This window comes from Pungitius pungitius, unplaced genomic scaffold (genome assembly GCF_949316345.1).
Source record: "Pungitius pungitius unplaced genomic scaffold, fPunPun2.1 scaffold_42, whole genome shotgun sequence".
Taxonomy (NCBI): Eukaryota; Metazoa; Chordata; class Actinopteri; order Perciformes; family Gasterosteidae; genus Pungitius; species Pungitius pungitius.
In genome coordinates, this window is record NW_026909920.1 from 64,979 (window position 1) to 78,402 (window position 13,424).

At 45.4% G+C, this 13,424-nt stretch overlaps 28 non-coding genes across 28 annotated transcripts; all 28 read right to left on the reverse strand.

Annotated features, from left to right (window-relative positions):
• Window positions 1-299: 299 nt before the first annotated feature.
• Window positions 300-418, reverse strand: LOC134123784 (5S ribosomal RNA). Its single transcript, XR_009955266.1, has one exon. It is a non-coding gene; the product is annotated as a 5S ribosomal RNA (ribosomal RNA).
• Window positions 419-757: 339 nt separating this feature from the next.
• Window positions 758-876, reverse strand: LOC134123785 (5S ribosomal RNA). Its single transcript, XR_009955267.1, has one exon. It is a non-coding gene; the product is annotated as a 5S ribosomal RNA (ribosomal RNA).
• Window positions 877-1,215: 339 nt separating this feature from the next.
• LOC134123786 (5S ribosomal RNA) lies at window positions 1,216-1,334 on the reverse strand. The gene has a single exon (XR_009955268.1). It is a non-coding gene; the product is annotated as a 5S ribosomal RNA (ribosomal RNA).
• Window positions 1,335-1,729: 395 nt separating this feature from the next.
• LOC134124108 (5S ribosomal RNA) lies at window positions 1,730-1,848 on the reverse strand. Its single transcript, XR_009955591.1, has one exon. It is a non-coding gene; the product is annotated as a 5S ribosomal RNA (ribosomal RNA).
• A 339-nt stretch (window positions 1,849-2,187) lies between these two features.
• LOC134123787 (5S ribosomal RNA) lies at window positions 2,188-2,306 on the reverse strand. Its single transcript, XR_009955269.1, has one exon. It is a non-coding gene; the product is annotated as a 5S ribosomal RNA (ribosomal RNA).
• A 339-nt stretch (window positions 2,307-2,645) lies between these two features.
• Window positions 2,646-2,764, reverse strand: LOC134123788 (5S ribosomal RNA). The gene has a single exon (XR_009955270.1). It is a non-coding gene; the product is annotated as a 5S ribosomal RNA (ribosomal RNA).
• Window positions 2,765-3,159: 395 nt separating this feature from the next.
• On the reverse strand, window positions 3,160-3,278 carry LOC134123789 (5S ribosomal RNA). The gene has a single exon (XR_009955271.1). It is a non-coding gene; the product is annotated as a 5S ribosomal RNA (ribosomal RNA).
• Window positions 3,279-3,617: 339 nt separating this feature from the next.
• LOC134123791 (5S ribosomal RNA) lies at window positions 3,618-3,736 on the reverse strand. Its single transcript, XR_009955273.1, has one exon. It is a non-coding gene; the product is annotated as a 5S ribosomal RNA (ribosomal RNA).
• A 339-nt stretch (window positions 3,737-4,075) lies between these two features.
• LOC134123792 (5S ribosomal RNA) lies at window positions 4,076-4,194 on the reverse strand. Its single transcript, XR_009955274.1, has one exon. It is a non-coding gene; the product is annotated as a 5S ribosomal RNA (ribosomal RNA).
• Window positions 4,195-4,589: 395 nt separating this feature from the next.
• LOC134123793 (5S ribosomal RNA) lies at window positions 4,590-4,708 on the reverse strand. Its single transcript, XR_009955275.1, has one exon. It is a non-coding gene; the product is annotated as a 5S ribosomal RNA (ribosomal RNA).
• A 339-nt stretch (window positions 4,709-5,047) lies between these two features.
• LOC134123794 (5S ribosomal RNA) lies at window positions 5,048-5,166 on the reverse strand. Its single transcript, XR_009955276.1, has one exon. It is a non-coding gene; the product is annotated as a 5S ribosomal RNA (ribosomal RNA).
• Window positions 5,167-5,561: 395 nt separating this feature from the next.
• On the reverse strand, window positions 5,562-5,680 carry LOC134123795 (5S ribosomal RNA). Its single transcript, XR_009955277.1, has one exon. It is a non-coding gene; the product is annotated as a 5S ribosomal RNA (ribosomal RNA).
• Window positions 5,681-6,019: 339 nt separating this feature from the next.
• Window positions 6,020-6,138, reverse strand: LOC134123796 (5S ribosomal RNA). The gene has a single exon (XR_009955278.1). It is a non-coding gene; the product is annotated as a 5S ribosomal RNA (ribosomal RNA).
• Window positions 6,139-6,533: 395 nt separating this feature from the next.
• LOC134123797 (5S ribosomal RNA) lies at window positions 6,534-6,652 on the reverse strand. Its single transcript, XR_009955279.1, has one exon. It is a non-coding gene; the product is annotated as a 5S ribosomal RNA (ribosomal RNA).
• Window positions 6,653-6,991: 339 nt separating this feature from the next.
• LOC134123798 (5S ribosomal RNA) lies at window positions 6,992-7,110 on the reverse strand. Its single transcript, XR_009955280.1, has one exon. It is a non-coding gene; the product is annotated as a 5S ribosomal RNA (ribosomal RNA).
• A 395-nt stretch (window positions 7,111-7,505) lies between these two features.
• LOC134123799 (5S ribosomal RNA) lies at window positions 7,506-7,624 on the reverse strand. The gene has a single exon (XR_009955281.1). It is a non-coding gene; the product is annotated as a 5S ribosomal RNA (ribosomal RNA).
• Window positions 7,625-7,963: 339 nt separating this feature from the next.
• Window positions 7,964-8,082, reverse strand: LOC134123800 (5S ribosomal RNA). The gene has a single exon (XR_009955282.1). It is a non-coding gene; the product is annotated as a 5S ribosomal RNA (ribosomal RNA).
• A 395-nt stretch (window positions 8,083-8,477) lies between these two features.
• On the reverse strand, window positions 8,478-8,596 carry LOC134123802 (5S ribosomal RNA). Its single transcript, XR_009955284.1, has one exon. It is a non-coding gene; the product is annotated as a 5S ribosomal RNA (ribosomal RNA).
• A 339-nt stretch (window positions 8,597-8,935) lies between these two features.
• Window positions 8,936-9,054, reverse strand: LOC134123803 (5S ribosomal RNA). The gene has a single exon (XR_009955285.1). It is a non-coding gene; the product is annotated as a 5S ribosomal RNA (ribosomal RNA).
• A 395-nt stretch (window positions 9,055-9,449) lies between these two features.
• On the reverse strand, window positions 9,450-9,568 carry LOC134123804 (5S ribosomal RNA). Its single transcript, XR_009955286.1, has one exon. It is a non-coding gene; the product is annotated as a 5S ribosomal RNA (ribosomal RNA).
• A 339-nt stretch (window positions 9,569-9,907) lies between these two features.
• On the reverse strand, window positions 9,908-10,026 carry LOC134123805 (5S ribosomal RNA). The gene has a single exon (XR_009955287.1). It is a non-coding gene; the product is annotated as a 5S ribosomal RNA (ribosomal RNA).
• Window positions 10,027-10,421: 395 nt separating this feature from the next.
• Window positions 10,422-10,540, reverse strand: LOC134123806 (5S ribosomal RNA). Its single transcript, XR_009955288.1, has one exon. It is a non-coding gene; the product is annotated as a 5S ribosomal RNA (ribosomal RNA).
• Window positions 10,541-10,879: 339 nt separating this feature from the next.
• Window positions 10,880-10,998, reverse strand: LOC134123807 (5S ribosomal RNA). The gene has a single exon (XR_009955289.1). It is a non-coding gene; the product is annotated as a 5S ribosomal RNA (ribosomal RNA).
• A 339-nt stretch (window positions 10,999-11,337) lies between these two features.
• Window positions 11,338-11,456, reverse strand: LOC134123808 (5S ribosomal RNA). Its single transcript, XR_009955290.1, has one exon. It is a non-coding gene; the product is annotated as a 5S ribosomal RNA (ribosomal RNA).
• A 395-nt stretch (window positions 11,457-11,851) lies between these two features.
• On the reverse strand, window positions 11,852-11,970 carry LOC134123809 (5S ribosomal RNA). Its single transcript, XR_009955291.1, has one exon. It is a non-coding gene; the product is annotated as a 5S ribosomal RNA (ribosomal RNA).
• Window positions 11,971-12,309: 339 nt separating this feature from the next.
• Window positions 12,310-12,428, reverse strand: LOC134123810 (5S ribosomal RNA). Its single transcript, XR_009955292.1, has one exon. It is a non-coding gene; the product is annotated as a 5S ribosomal RNA (ribosomal RNA).
• A 395-nt stretch (window positions 12,429-12,823) lies between these two features.
• On the reverse strand, window positions 12,824-12,942 carry LOC134123811 (5S ribosomal RNA). The gene has a single exon (XR_009955293.1). It is a non-coding gene; the product is annotated as a 5S ribosomal RNA (ribosomal RNA).
• A 339-nt stretch (window positions 12,943-13,281) lies between these two features.
• On the reverse strand, window positions 13,282-13,400 carry LOC134123813 (5S ribosomal RNA). The gene has a single exon (XR_009955295.1). It is a non-coding gene; the product is annotated as a 5S ribosomal RNA (ribosomal RNA).
• Between the last annotated feature and the right edge of the window lie 24 nt (window positions 13,401-13,424).

Here is a 13,424-nt window from a genome sequence, read left to right on the forward strand (position 1 = left end):
GGTTCCTAAAGCCTGAAGGTAACTTTACTTTTCTTCACTGGCAATTCTAACATGTTGGGTTAGCACCTGTATTTCAACGGCTAAATTACAAACAATAGTATGCCAATCGTAAATGTTGATCAACACTAATTTAGCAATCATGAAACGGAATCATTTTGGATATTATTGTCTAATTTCCTTTCATATCCAACGTTAAAACAACACTAAACATGCATCTCTTCAACAATGTGATATTCTTTTTGTAATTTGTAGGTGTACAATCTGCGGCGCTCGGCGGCTTTCGGAGAGAGAAGTGAAAAAGCTTACGGCACCTGGGATTCCCAGGCGGTCTTCCATCCAGGTACTAACCAGGCCCTGCTCTGCTTAGCTTCCGAGATCAGACGAGATCGGGCGGAACCAGAGAGGTATGGCCGTAAGCTGCTTTTTATCTTTTTCCTAATCCTTTATAATGCGTCAATGAATTATGACACGCCTGCCGTTGGCATCTTTGTGTGGGTTAAATAAGGGTATGCAAAGAAGGCTGTGACATCCCATGCCGAAAATTGGATGGACTAGAGAAGACCCGCCCAGGGGTCCCAGCCAATCGGTGAATGGCCATTGCAGTCCCCGCCACCTCAAATGGCCTGACGATGGTATGGACGTAAGCCACCTTTCATCTTCTTCCTATTGCATCTCTTCTACAATGTGACATTTTTTTTACAATTGTGTAGGTGTACAATCTACGGCGCTGGGCGGCTTTCAGAGAGAGAAGTGAAAAAGCTTACGGCACCTGGGATTCCCAGGCGGTCTTCCATCCAGGTACTAACCAGGCCCTGCTCTGCTTAGCTTCCGAGATCAGACGAGATCGGGCGGAACCAGAGAGGTATGGCCGTAAGCTGCTTTTTATCTTTTTCCTAATCCTTCATAATGCGTCAATGAATTATGACACGCCTGCCGTTGGCATCTTTGTGTGGGTTAAATAAGGGTATGCAAAGAAGGCTGTGACATCCCATGCCGAAAATTGGATGGACTAGAGAAGACCCGCCCAGGGGTCCCAGCCAATCGGTGAATGGCCATTGCAGTCCCCGCCACCTCAAATGGCCTGACGATGGTATGGACGTAAGCCACCTTTCATCTTCTTCCTATTGCATCTCTTCTACAATGTGACATTTTTTTTACAATTGTGTAGGTGTACAATCTACGGCGCTGGGCGGCTTTCAGAGAGAGAAGTGAAAAAGCTTACGGCACCTGGGATTCCCAGGCGGTCTTCCATCCAGGTACTAACCAGGCCCTGCTCTGCTTAGCTTCCGAGATCAGACGAGATCGGGCGGAACCAGAGAGGTATGGCCGTAAGCTGCTTTTCATCTTTTTCCTAATCCTTTAAAACGTGTCAAAGATAATCAGAAGTTTCTTTTTCTAAAATTGAAGCAGTTCTTAGCATTGGCAAGAGAGGTTCCTAAAGCCTGAAGGTAACTTTACTTTTCTTCACTGGCAATTCTAACATGTTGGGTTAGCACCTGTATTTCAACGGCTAAATTACAAACAATAGTATGCCAATCGTAAATGTTGATCAACACTAATTTAGCAATCATGAAACGGAATCATTTTGGATAATATTGTCTAATTTCCTTTCATATCCAACGTTAAAACAACACTAAACATGCATCTCTTCAACAATGTGATATTCTTTTTGTAATTTGTAGGTGTACAATCTGCGGCGCTCGGCGGCTTTCGGAGAGAGAAGTGAAAAAGCTTACGGCACCTGGGATTCCCAGGCGGTCTTCCATCCAGGTACTAACCAGGCCCTGCTCTGCTTAGCTTCCGAGATCAGACGAGATCGGGCGGAACCAGAGAGGTATGGCCGTGAGCTGCTTTTTATCTTTTTCCTAATCCTTTATAATGCGTCAATGAATTATGACACGCCTGCCGTTGGCATCTTTGTGTGGGTTAAATAAGGGTATGCAAAGAAGGCTGTGACATCCCATGCCGAAAATTGGATGGACTAGAGAAGACCCGCCCAGGGGTCCCAGCCAATCGGTGAATGGCCATTGCAGTCCCCGCCACCTCAAATGGCCTGACGATGGTATGGACGTAAGCCACCTTTCATCTTCTTCCTATTGCATCTCTTCTACAATGTGACATTTTTTTTACAATTGTGTAGGTGTACAATCTACGGCGCTGGGCGGCTTTCAGAGAGAGAAGTGAAAAAGCTTACGGCACCTGGGATTCCCAGGCGGTCTTCCATCCAGGTACTAACCAGGCCCTGCTCTGCTTAGCTTCCGAGATCAGACGAGATCGGGCGGAACCAGAGAGGTATGGCCGTAAGCTGCTTTTTATCTTTTTCCTAATCCTTCATAATGCGTCAATGAATTATGACACGCCTGCCGTTGGCATCTTTGTGTGGGTTAAATAAGGGTATGCAAAGAAGGCTGTGACATCCCATGCCGAAAATTGGATGGACTAGAGAAGACCCGCCCAGGGGTCCCAGCCAATCGGTGAATGGCCATTGCAGTCCCCGCCACCTCAAATGGCCTGACGATGGTATGGACGTAAGCCACCTTTCATCTTCTTCCTATTGCATCTCTTCTACAATGTGACATTTTTTTTACAATTGTGTAGGTGTACAATCTACGGCGCTGGGCGGCTTTCAGAGAGAGAAGTGAAAAAGCTTACGGCACCTGGGATTCCCAGGCGGTCTTCCATCCAGGTACTAACCAGGCCCTGCTCTGCTTAGCTTCCGAGATCAGACGAGATCGGGCGGAACCAGAGAGGTATGGCCGTAAGCTGCTTTTCATCTTTTTCCTAATCCTTTAAAACGTGTCAAAGATAATCAGAAGTTTCTTTTTCTAAAATTGAAGCAGTTCTTAGCATTGGCAAGAGAGGTTCCTAAAGCCTGAAGGTAACTTTACTTTTCTTCACTGGCAATTCTAACATGTTGGGTTAGCACCTGTATTTCAACGGCTAAATTACAAACAATAGTATGCCAATCGTAAATGTTGATCAACACTAATTTAGCAATCATGAAACGGAATCATTTTGGATATTATTGTCTAATTTCCTTTCATATCCAACGTTAAAACAACACTAAACATGCATCTCTTCAACAATGTGATATTCTTTTTGTAATTTGTAGGTGTACAATCTGCGGCGCTCGGCGGCTTTCGGAGAGAGAAGTGAAAAAGCTTACGGCACCTGGGATTCCCAGGCGGTCTTCCATCCAGGTACTAACCAGGCCCTGCTCTGCTTAGCTTCCGAGATCAGACGAGATCGGGCGGAACCAGAGAGGTATGGCCGTAAGCTGCTTTTTATCTTTTTCCTAATCCTTTATAATGCGTCAATGAATTATGACACGCCTGCCGTTGGCATCTTTGTGTGGGTTAAATAAGGGTATGCAAAGAAGGCTGTGACATCCCATGCCGAAAATTGGATGGACTAGAGAAGACCCGCCCAGGGGTCCCAGCCAATCGGTGAATGGCCATTGCAGTCCCCGCCACCTCAAATGGCCTGACGATGGTATGGACGTAAGCCACCTTTCATCTTCTTCCTATTGCATCTCTTCTACAATGTGACATTTTTTTTACAATTGTGTAGGTGTACAATCTACGGCGCTGGGCGGCTTTCAGAGAGAGAAGTGAAAAAGCTTACGGCACCTGGGATTCCCAGGCGGTCTTCCATCCAGGTACTAACCAGGCCCTGCTCTGCTTAGCTTCCGAGATCAGACGAGATCGGGCGGAACCAGAGAGGTATGGCCGTAAGCTGCTTTTTATCTTTTTCCTAATCCTTTATAATGCGTCAATGAATTATGACACGCCTGCCGTTGGCATCTTTGTGTGGGTTAAATAAGGGTATGCAAAGAAGGCTGTGACATCCCATGCCGAAAATTGGATGGACTAGAGAAGACCCGCCCAGGGGTCCCAGCCAATCGGTGAATGGCCATTGCAGTCCCCGCCACCTCAAATGGCCTGACGATGGTATGGACGTAAGCCACCTTTCATCTTCTTCCTATTGCATCTCTTCTACAATGTGACATTTTTTTTACAATTGTGTAGGTGTACAATCTACGGCGCTGGGCGGCTTTCAGAGAGAGAAGTGAAAAAGCTTACGGCACCTGGGATTCCCAGGCGGTCTTCCATCCAGGTACTAACCAGGCCCTGCTCTGCTTAGCTTCCGAGATCAGACGAGATCGGGCGGAACCAGAGAGGTATGGCCGTAAGCTGCTTTTCATCTTTTTCCTAATCCTTTAAAACGTGTCAAAGATAATCAGAAGTTTCTTTTTCTAAAATTGAAGCAGTTCTTAGCATTGGCAAGAGAGGTTCCTAAAGCCTGAAGGTAACTTTACTTTTCTTCACTGGCAATTCTAACATGTTGGGTTAGCACCTGTATTTCAACGGCTAAATTACAAACAATAGTATGCCAATCGTAAATGTTGATCAACACTAATTTAGCAATCATGAAACGGAATCATTTTGGATAATATTGTCTAATTTCCTTTCATATCCAACGTTAAAACAACACTAAACATGCATCTCTTCAACAATGTGATATTCTTTTTGTAATTTGTAGGTGTACAATCTGCGGCGCTCGGCGGCTTTCGGAGAGAGAAGTGAAAAAGCTTACGGCACCTGGGATTCCCAGGCGGTCTTCCATCCAGGTACTAACCAGGCCCTGCTCTGCTTAGCTTCCGAGATCAGACGAGATCGGGCGGAACCAGAGAGGTATGGCCGTAAGCTGCTTTTTATCTTTTTCCTAATCCTTTATAATGCGTCAATGAATTATGACACGCCTGCCGTTGGCATCTTTGTGTGGGTTAAATAAGGGTATGCAAAGAAGGCTGTGACATCCCATGCCGAAAATTGGATGGACTAGAGAAGACCCGCCCAGGGGTCCCAGCCAATCGGTGAATGGCCATTGCAGTCCCCGCCACCTCAAATGGCCTGACGATGGTATGGACGTAAGCCACCTTTCATCTTCTTCCTATTGCATCTCTTCTACAATGTGACATTTTTTTTACAATTGTGTAGGTGTACAATCTACGGCGCTGGGCGGCTTTCAGAGAGAGAAGTGAAAAAGCTTACGGCACCTGGGATTCCCAGGCGGTCTTCCATCCAGGTACTAACCAGGCCCTGCTCTGCTTAGCTTCCGAGATCAGACGAGATCGGGCGGAACCAGAGAGGTATGGCCGTAAGCTGCTTTTCATCTTTTTCCTAATCCTTTAAAACGTGTCAAAGATAATCAGAAGTTTCTTTTTCTAAAATTGAAGCAGTTCTTAGCATTGGCAAGAGAGGTTCCTAAAGCCTGAAGGTAACTTTACTTTTCTTCACTGGCAATTCTAACATGTTGGGTTAGCACCTGTATTTCAACGGCTAAATTACAAACAATAGTATGCCAATCGTAAATGTTGATCAACACTAATTTAGCAATCATGAAACGGAATCATTTTGGATAATATTGTCTAATTTCCTTTCATATCCAACGTTAAAACAACACTAAACATGCATCTCTTCAACAATGTGATATTCTTTTTGTAATTTGTAGGTGTACAATCTGCGGCGCTCGGCGGCTTTCGGAGAGAGAAGTGAAAAAGCTTACGGCACCTGGGATTCCCAGGCGGTCTTCCATCCAGGTACTAACCAGGCCCTGCTCTGCTTAGCTTCCGAGATCAGACGAGATCGGGCGGAACCAGAGAGGTATGGCCGTAAGCTGCTTTTTATCTTTTTCCTAATCCTTTATAATGCGTCAATGAATTATGACACGCCTGCCGTTGGCATCTTTGTGTGGGTTAAATAAGGGTATGCAAAGAAGGCTGTGACATCCCATGCCGAAAATTGGATGGACTAGAGAAGACCCGCCCAGGGGTCCCAGCCAATCGGTGAATGGCCATTGCAGTCCCCGCCACCTCAAATGGCCTGACGATGGTATGGACGTAAGCCACCTTTCATCTTCTTCCTATTGCATCTCTTCTACAATGTGACATTTTTTTTACAATTGTGTAGGTGTACAATCTACGGCGCTGGGCGGCTTTCAGAGAGAGAAGTGAAAAAGCTTACGGCACCTGGGATTCCCAGGCGGTCTTCCATCCAGGTACTAACCAGGCCCTGCTCTGCTTAGCTTCCGAGATCAGACGAGATCGGGCGGAACCAGAGAGGTATGGCCGTAAGCTGCTTTTCATCTTTTTCCTAATCCTTTAAAACGTGTCAAAGATAATCAGAAGTTTCTTTTTCTAAAATTGAAGCAGTTCTTAGCATTGGCAAGAGAGGTTCCTAAAGCCTGAAGGTAACTTTACTTTTCTTCACTGGCAATTCTAACATGTTGGGTTAGCACCTGTATTTCAACGGCTAAATTACAAACAATAGTATGCCAATCGTAAATGTTGATCAACACTAATTTAGCAATCATGAAACGGAATCATTTTGGATAATATTGTCTAATTTCCTTTCATATCCAACGTTAAAACAACACTAAACATGCATCTCTTCAACAATGTGATATTCTTTTTGTAATTTGTAGGTGTACAATCTGCGGCGCTCGGCGGCTTTCGGAGAGAGAAGTGAAAAAGCTTACGGCACCTGGGATTCCCAGGCGGTCTTCCATCCAGGTACTAACCAGGCCCTGCTCTGCTTAGCTTCCGAGATCAGACGAGATCGGGCGGAACCAGAGAGGTATGGCCGTAAGCTGCTTTTTATCTTTTTCCTAATCCTTTATAATGCGTCAATGAATTATGACACGCCTGCCGTTGGCATCTTTGTGTGGGTTAAATAAGGGTATGCAAAGAAGGCTGTGACATCCCATGCCGAAAATTGGATGGACTAGAGAAGACCCGCCCAGGGGTCCCAGCCAATCGGTGAATGGCCATTGCAGTCCCCGCCACCTCAAATGGCCTGACGATGGTATGGACGTAAGCCACCTTTCATCTTCTTCCTATTGCATCTCTTCTACAATGTGACATTTTTTTTACAATTGTGTAGGTGTACAATCTACGGCGCTGGGCGGCTTTCAGAGAGAGAAGTGAAAAAGCTTACGGCACCTGGGATTCCCAGGCGGTCTTCCATCCAGGTACTAACCAGGCCCTGCTCTGCTTAGCTTCCGAGATCAGACGAGATCGGGCGGAACCAGAGAGGTATGGCCGTAAGCTGCTTTTCATCTTTTTCCTAATCCTTTAAAACGTGTCAAAGATAATCAGAAGTTTCTTTTTCTAAAATTGAAGCAGTTCTTAGCATTGGCAAGAGAGGTTCCTAAAGCCTGAAGGTAACTTTACTTTTCTTCACTGGCAATTCTAACATGTTGGGTTAGCACCTGTATTTCAACGGCTAAATTACAAACAATAGTATGCCAATCGTAAATGTTGATCAACACTAATTTAGCAATCATGAAACGGAATCATTTTGGATATTATTGTCTAATTTCCTTTCATATCCAACGTTAAAACAACACTAAACATGCATCTCTTCAACAATGTGATATTCTTTTTGTAATTTGTAGGTGTACAATCTGCGGCGCTCGGCGGCTTTCGGAGAGAGAAGTGAAAAAGCTTACGGCACCTGGGATTCCCAGGCGGTCTTCCATCCAGGTACTAACCAGGCCCTGCTCTGCTTAGCTTCCGAGATCAGACGAGATCGGGCGGAACCAGAGAGGTATGGCCGTAAGCTGCTTTTTATCTTTTTCCTAATCCTTTATAATGCGTCAATGAATTATGACACGCCTGCCGTTGGCATCTTTGTGTGGGTTAAATAAGGGTATGCAAAGAAGGCTGTGACATCCCATGCCGAAAATTGGATGGACTAGAGAAGACCCGCCCAGGGGTCCCAGCCAATCGGTGAATGGCCATTGCAGTCCCCGCCACCTCAAATGGCCTGACGATGGTATGGACGTAAGCCACCTTTCATCTTCTTCCTATTGCATCTCTTCTACAATGTGAATTTTTTTTTACAATTGTGTAGGTGTACAATCTACGGCGCTGGGCGGCTTTCAGAGAGAGAAGTGAAAAAGCTTACGGCACCTGGGATTCCCAGGCGGTCTTCCATCCAGGTACTAACCAGGCCCTGCTCTGCTTAGCTTCCGAGATCAGACGAGATCGGGCGGAACCAGAGAGGTATGGCCGTAAGCTGCTTTTCATCTTTTTCCTAATCCTTTAAAACGTGTCAAAGATAATCAGAAGTTTCTTTTTCTAAAATTGAAGCAGTTCTTAGCATTGGCAAGAGAGGTTCCTAAAGCCTGAAGGTAACTTTACTTTTCTTCACTGGCAATTCTAACATGTTGGGTTAGCACCTGTATTTCAACGGCTAAATTACAAACAATAGTATGCCAATCGTAAATGTTGATCAACACTAATTTAGCAATCATGAAACGGAATCATTTTGGATAATATTGTCTAATTTCCTTTCATATCCAACGTTAAAACAACACTAAACATGCATCTCTTCAACAATGTGATATTCTTTTTGTAATTTGTAGGTGTACAATCTGCGGCGCTCGGCGGCTTTCGGAGAGAGAAGTGAAAAAGCTTACGGCACCTGGGATTCCCAGGCGGTCTTCCATCCAGGTACTAACCAGGCCCTGCTCTGCTTAGCTTCCGAGATCAGACGAGATCGGGCGGAACCAGAGAGGTATGGCCGTAAGCTGCTTTTTATCTTTTTCCTAATCCTTTATAATGCGTCAATGAATTATGACACGCCTGCCGTTGGCATCTTTGTGTGGGTTAAATAAGGGTATGCAAAGAAGGCTGTGACATCCCATGCCGAAAATTGGATGGACTAGAGAAGACCCGCCCAGGGGTCCCAGCCAATCGGTGAATGGCCATTGCAGTCCCCGCCACCTCAAATGGCCTGACGATGGTATGGACGTAAGCCACCTTTCATCTTCTTCCTATTGCATCTCTTCTACAATGTGACATTTTTTTTACAATTGTGTAGGTGTACAATCTACGGCGCTGGGCGGCTTTCAGAGAGAGAAGTGAAAAAGCTTACGGCACCTGGGATTCCCAGGCGGTCTTCCATCCAGGTACTAACCAGGCCCTGCTCTGCTTAGCTTCCGAGATCAGACGAGATCGGGCGGAACCAGAGAGGTATGGCCGTAAGCTGCTTTTCATCTTTTTCCTAATCCTTTAAAACGTGTCAAAGATAATCAGAAGTTTCTTTTTCTAAAATTGAAGCAGTTCTTAGCATTGGCAAGAGAGGTTCCTAAAGCCTGAAGGTAACTTTACTTTTCTTCACTGGCAATTCTAACATGTTGGGTTAGCACCTGTATTTCAACGGCTAAATTACAAACAATAGTATGCCAATCGTAAATGTTGATCAACACTAATTTAGCAATCATGAAACGGAATCATTTTGGATAATATTGTCTAATTTCCTTTCATATCCAACGTTAAAACAACACTAAACATGCATCTCTTCAACAATGTGATATTCTTTTTGTAATTTGTAGGTGTACAATCTGCGGCGCTCGGCGGCTTTCGGAGAGAGAAGTGAAAAAGCTTACGGCACCTGGGATTCCCAGGCGGTCTTCCATCCAGGTACTAACCAGGCCCTGCTCTGCTTAGCTTCCGAGATCAGACGAGATCGGGCGGAACCAGAGAGGTATGGCCGTAAGCTGCTTTTTATCTTTTTCCTAATCCTTTATAATGCGTCAATGAATTATGACACGCCTGCCGTTGGCATCTTTGTGTGGGTTAAATAAGGGTATGCAAAGAAGGCTGTGACATCCCATGCCGAAAATTGGATGGACTAGAGAAGACCCGCCCAGGGGTCCCAGCCAATCGGTGAATGGCCATTGCAGTCCCCGCCACCTCAAATGGCCTGACGATGGTATGGACGTAAGCCACCTTTCATCTTCTTCCTATTGCATCTCTTCTACAATGTGACATTTTTTTTACAATTGTGTAGGTGTACAATCTACGGCGCTGGGCGGCTTTCAGAGAGAGAAGTGAAAAAGCTTACGGCACCTGGGATTCCCAGGCGGTCTTCCATCCAGGTACTAACCAGGCCCTGCTCTGCTTAGCTTCCGAGATCAGACGAGATCGGGCGGAACCAGAGAGGTATGGCCGTAAGCTGCTTTTCATCTTTTTCCTAATCCTTTAAAACGTGTCAAAGATAATCAGAAGTTTCTTTTTCTAAAATTGAAGCAGTTCTTAGCATTGGCAAGAGAGGTTCCTAAAGCCTGAAGGTAACTTTACTTTTCTTCACTGGCAATTCTAACATGTTGGGTTAGCACCTGTATTTCAACGGCTAAATTACAAACAATAGTATGCCAATCGTAAATGTTGATCAACACTAATTTAGCAATCATGAAACGGAATCATTTTGGATAATATTGTCTAATTTCCTTTCATATCCAACGTTAAAACAACACTAAACATGCATCTCTTCAACAATGTGATATTCTTTTTGTAATTTGTAGGTGTACAATCTGCGGCGCTCGGCGGCTTTCGGAGAGAGAAGTGAAAAAGCTTACGGCACCTGGGATTCCCAGGCGGTCTTCCATCCAGGTACTAACCAGGCCCTGCTCTGCTTAGCTTCCGAGATCAGACGAGATCGGGCGGAACCAGAGAGGTATGGCCGTAAGCTGCTTTTTATCTTTTTCCTAATCCTTTATAATGCGTCAATGAATTATGACACGCCTGCCGTTGGCATCTTTGTGTGGGTTAAATAAGGGTATGCAAAGAAGGCTGTGACATCCCATGCCGAAAATTGGATGGACTAGAGAAGACCCGCCCAGGGGTCCCAGCCAATCGGTGAATGGCCATTGCAGTCCCCGCCACCTCAAATGGCCTGACGATGGTATGGACGTAAGCCACCTTTCATCTTCTTCCTATTGCATCTCTTCTACAATGTGAATTTTTTTTTACAATTGTGTAGGTGTACAATCTACGGCGCTGGGCGGCTTTCAGAGAGAGAAGTGAAAAAGCTTACGGCACCTGGGATTCCCAGGCGGTCTTCCATCCAGGTACTAACCAGGCCCTGCTCTGCTTAGCTTCCGAGATCAGACGAGATCGGGCGGAACCAGAGAGGTATGGCCGTAAGCTGCTTTTCATCTTTTTCCTAATCCTTTATAATGCGTCAATGAATTATGACACGCCTGCCGTTGGCATCTTTGTGTGGGTTAAATAAGGGTATGCAAAGAAGGCTGTGACATCCCATGCCGAAAATTGGATGGACTAGAGAAGACCCGCCCAGGGGTCCCAGCCAATCGGTGAATGGCCATTGCAGTCCCCGCCACCTCAAATGGCCTGACGATGGTATGGACGTAAGCCACCTTTCATCTTCTTCCTATTGCATCTCTTCTACAATGTGAATTTTTTTTTACAATTGTGTAGGTGTACAATCTACGGCGCTGGGCGGCTTTCAGAGAGAGAAGTGAAAAAGCTTACGGCACCTGGGATTCCCAGGCGGTCTTCCATCCAGGTACTAACCAGGCCCTGCTCTGCTTAGCTTCCGAGATCAGACGAGATCGGGCGGAACCAGAGAGGTATGGCCGTAAGCTGCTTTTCATCTTTTTCCTAATCCTTTAAAACGTGTCAAAGATAATCAGAAGTTTCTTTTTCTAAAATTGAAGCAGTTCTTAGCATTGGCAAGAGAGGTTCCTAAAGCCTGAAGGTAACTTTACTTTTCTTCACTGGCAATTCTAACATGTTGGGTTAGCACCTGTATTTCAACGGCTAAATTACAAACAATAGTATGCCAATCGTAAATGTTGATCAACACTAATTTAGCAATCATAAAACGGAATCATTTTGGATAATATTGTCTAATTTCCTTTCATATCCAACGTTAAAACAACACTAAACATGCATCTCTTCAACAATGTGATATTCTTTTTGTAATTTGTAGGTGTACAATCTGCGGCGCTCGGCGGCTTTCGGAGAGAGAAGTGAAAAAGCTTACGGCACCTGGGATTCCCAGGCGGTCTTCCATCCAGGTACTAACCAGGCCCTGCTCTGCTTAGCTTCCGAGATCAGACGAGATCGGGCGGAACCAGAGAGGTATGGCCGTAAGCTGCTTTTTATCTTTTTCCTAATCCTTTATAATGCGTCAATGAATTATGACACGCCTGCCGTTGGCATCTTTGTGTGGGTTAAATAAGGGTATGCAAAGAAGGCTGTGACATCCCATGCCGAAAATTGGATGGACTAGAGAAGACCCGCCCAGGGGTCCCAGCCAATCGGTGAATGGCCATTGCAGTCCCCGCCACCTCAAATGGCCTGACGATGGTATGGACGTAAGCCACCTTTCATCTTCTTCCTATTGCATCTCTTCTACAATGTGACATTTTTTTTACAATTGTGTAGGTGTACAATCTACGGCGCTGGGCGGCTTTCAGAGAGAGAAGTGAAAAAGCTTACGGCACCTGGGATTCCCAGGCGGTCTTCCATCCAGGTACTAACCAGGCCCTGCTCTGCTTAGCTTCCGAGATCAGACGAGATCGGGCGGAACCAGAGAGGTATGGCCGTAAGCTGCTTTTCATCTTTTTCCTAATCCTTTAAAACGTGTCAAAGATAATCAGAAGTTTCTTTTTCTAAAATTGAAGCAGTTCTTAGCATTGGCAAGAGAGGTTCCTAAAGCCTGAAGGTAACTTTACTTTTCTTCACTGGCAATTCTAACATGTTGGGTTAGCACCTGTATTTCAACGGCTAAATTACAAACAATAGTATGCCAATCGTAAATGTTGATCAACACTAATTTAGCAATCATGAAACGGAATCATTTTGGATATTATTGTCTAATTTCCTTTCATATCCAACGTTAAAACAACACTAAACATGCATCTCTTCAACAATGTGATATTCTTTTTGTAATTTGTAGGTGTACAATCTGCGGCGCTCGGCGGCTTTCGGAGAGAGAAGTGAAAAAGCTTACGGCACCTGGGATTCCCAGGCGGTCTTCCATCCAGGTACTAACCAGGCCCTGCTCTGCTTAGCTTCCGAGATCAGACGAGATCGGGCGGAACCAGAGAGGTATGGCCGTAAGCTGCTTTTTATCTTTTTCCTAATCCTTTATAATGCGTCAATGAATTATGACACGCCTGCCGTTGGCATCTTTGTGTGGGTTAAATAAGGGTATGCAAAGAAGGCTGTGACATCCCATGCCGAAAATTGGATGGACTAGAGAAGACCCGCCCAGGGGTCCCAGCCAATCGGTGAATGGCCATTGCAGTCCCCGCCACCTCAAATGGCCTGACGATGGTATGGACGTAAGCCACCTTTCATCTTCTTCCTATTGCATCTCTTCTACAATGTGAATTTTTTTTTACAATTGTGTAGGTGTACAATCTACGGCGCTGGGCGGCTTTCAGAGAGAGAAGTGAAAAAGCTTACGGCACCTGGGATTCCCAGGCGGTCTTCCATCCAGGTACTAACCAGGCCCTGCTCTGCTTAGCTTCCGAGATCAGACGAGATCGGGCGGAACCAGAGAGGTATGGCCGTAAGCTGCTTTTCATCTTTTTCCTAATCC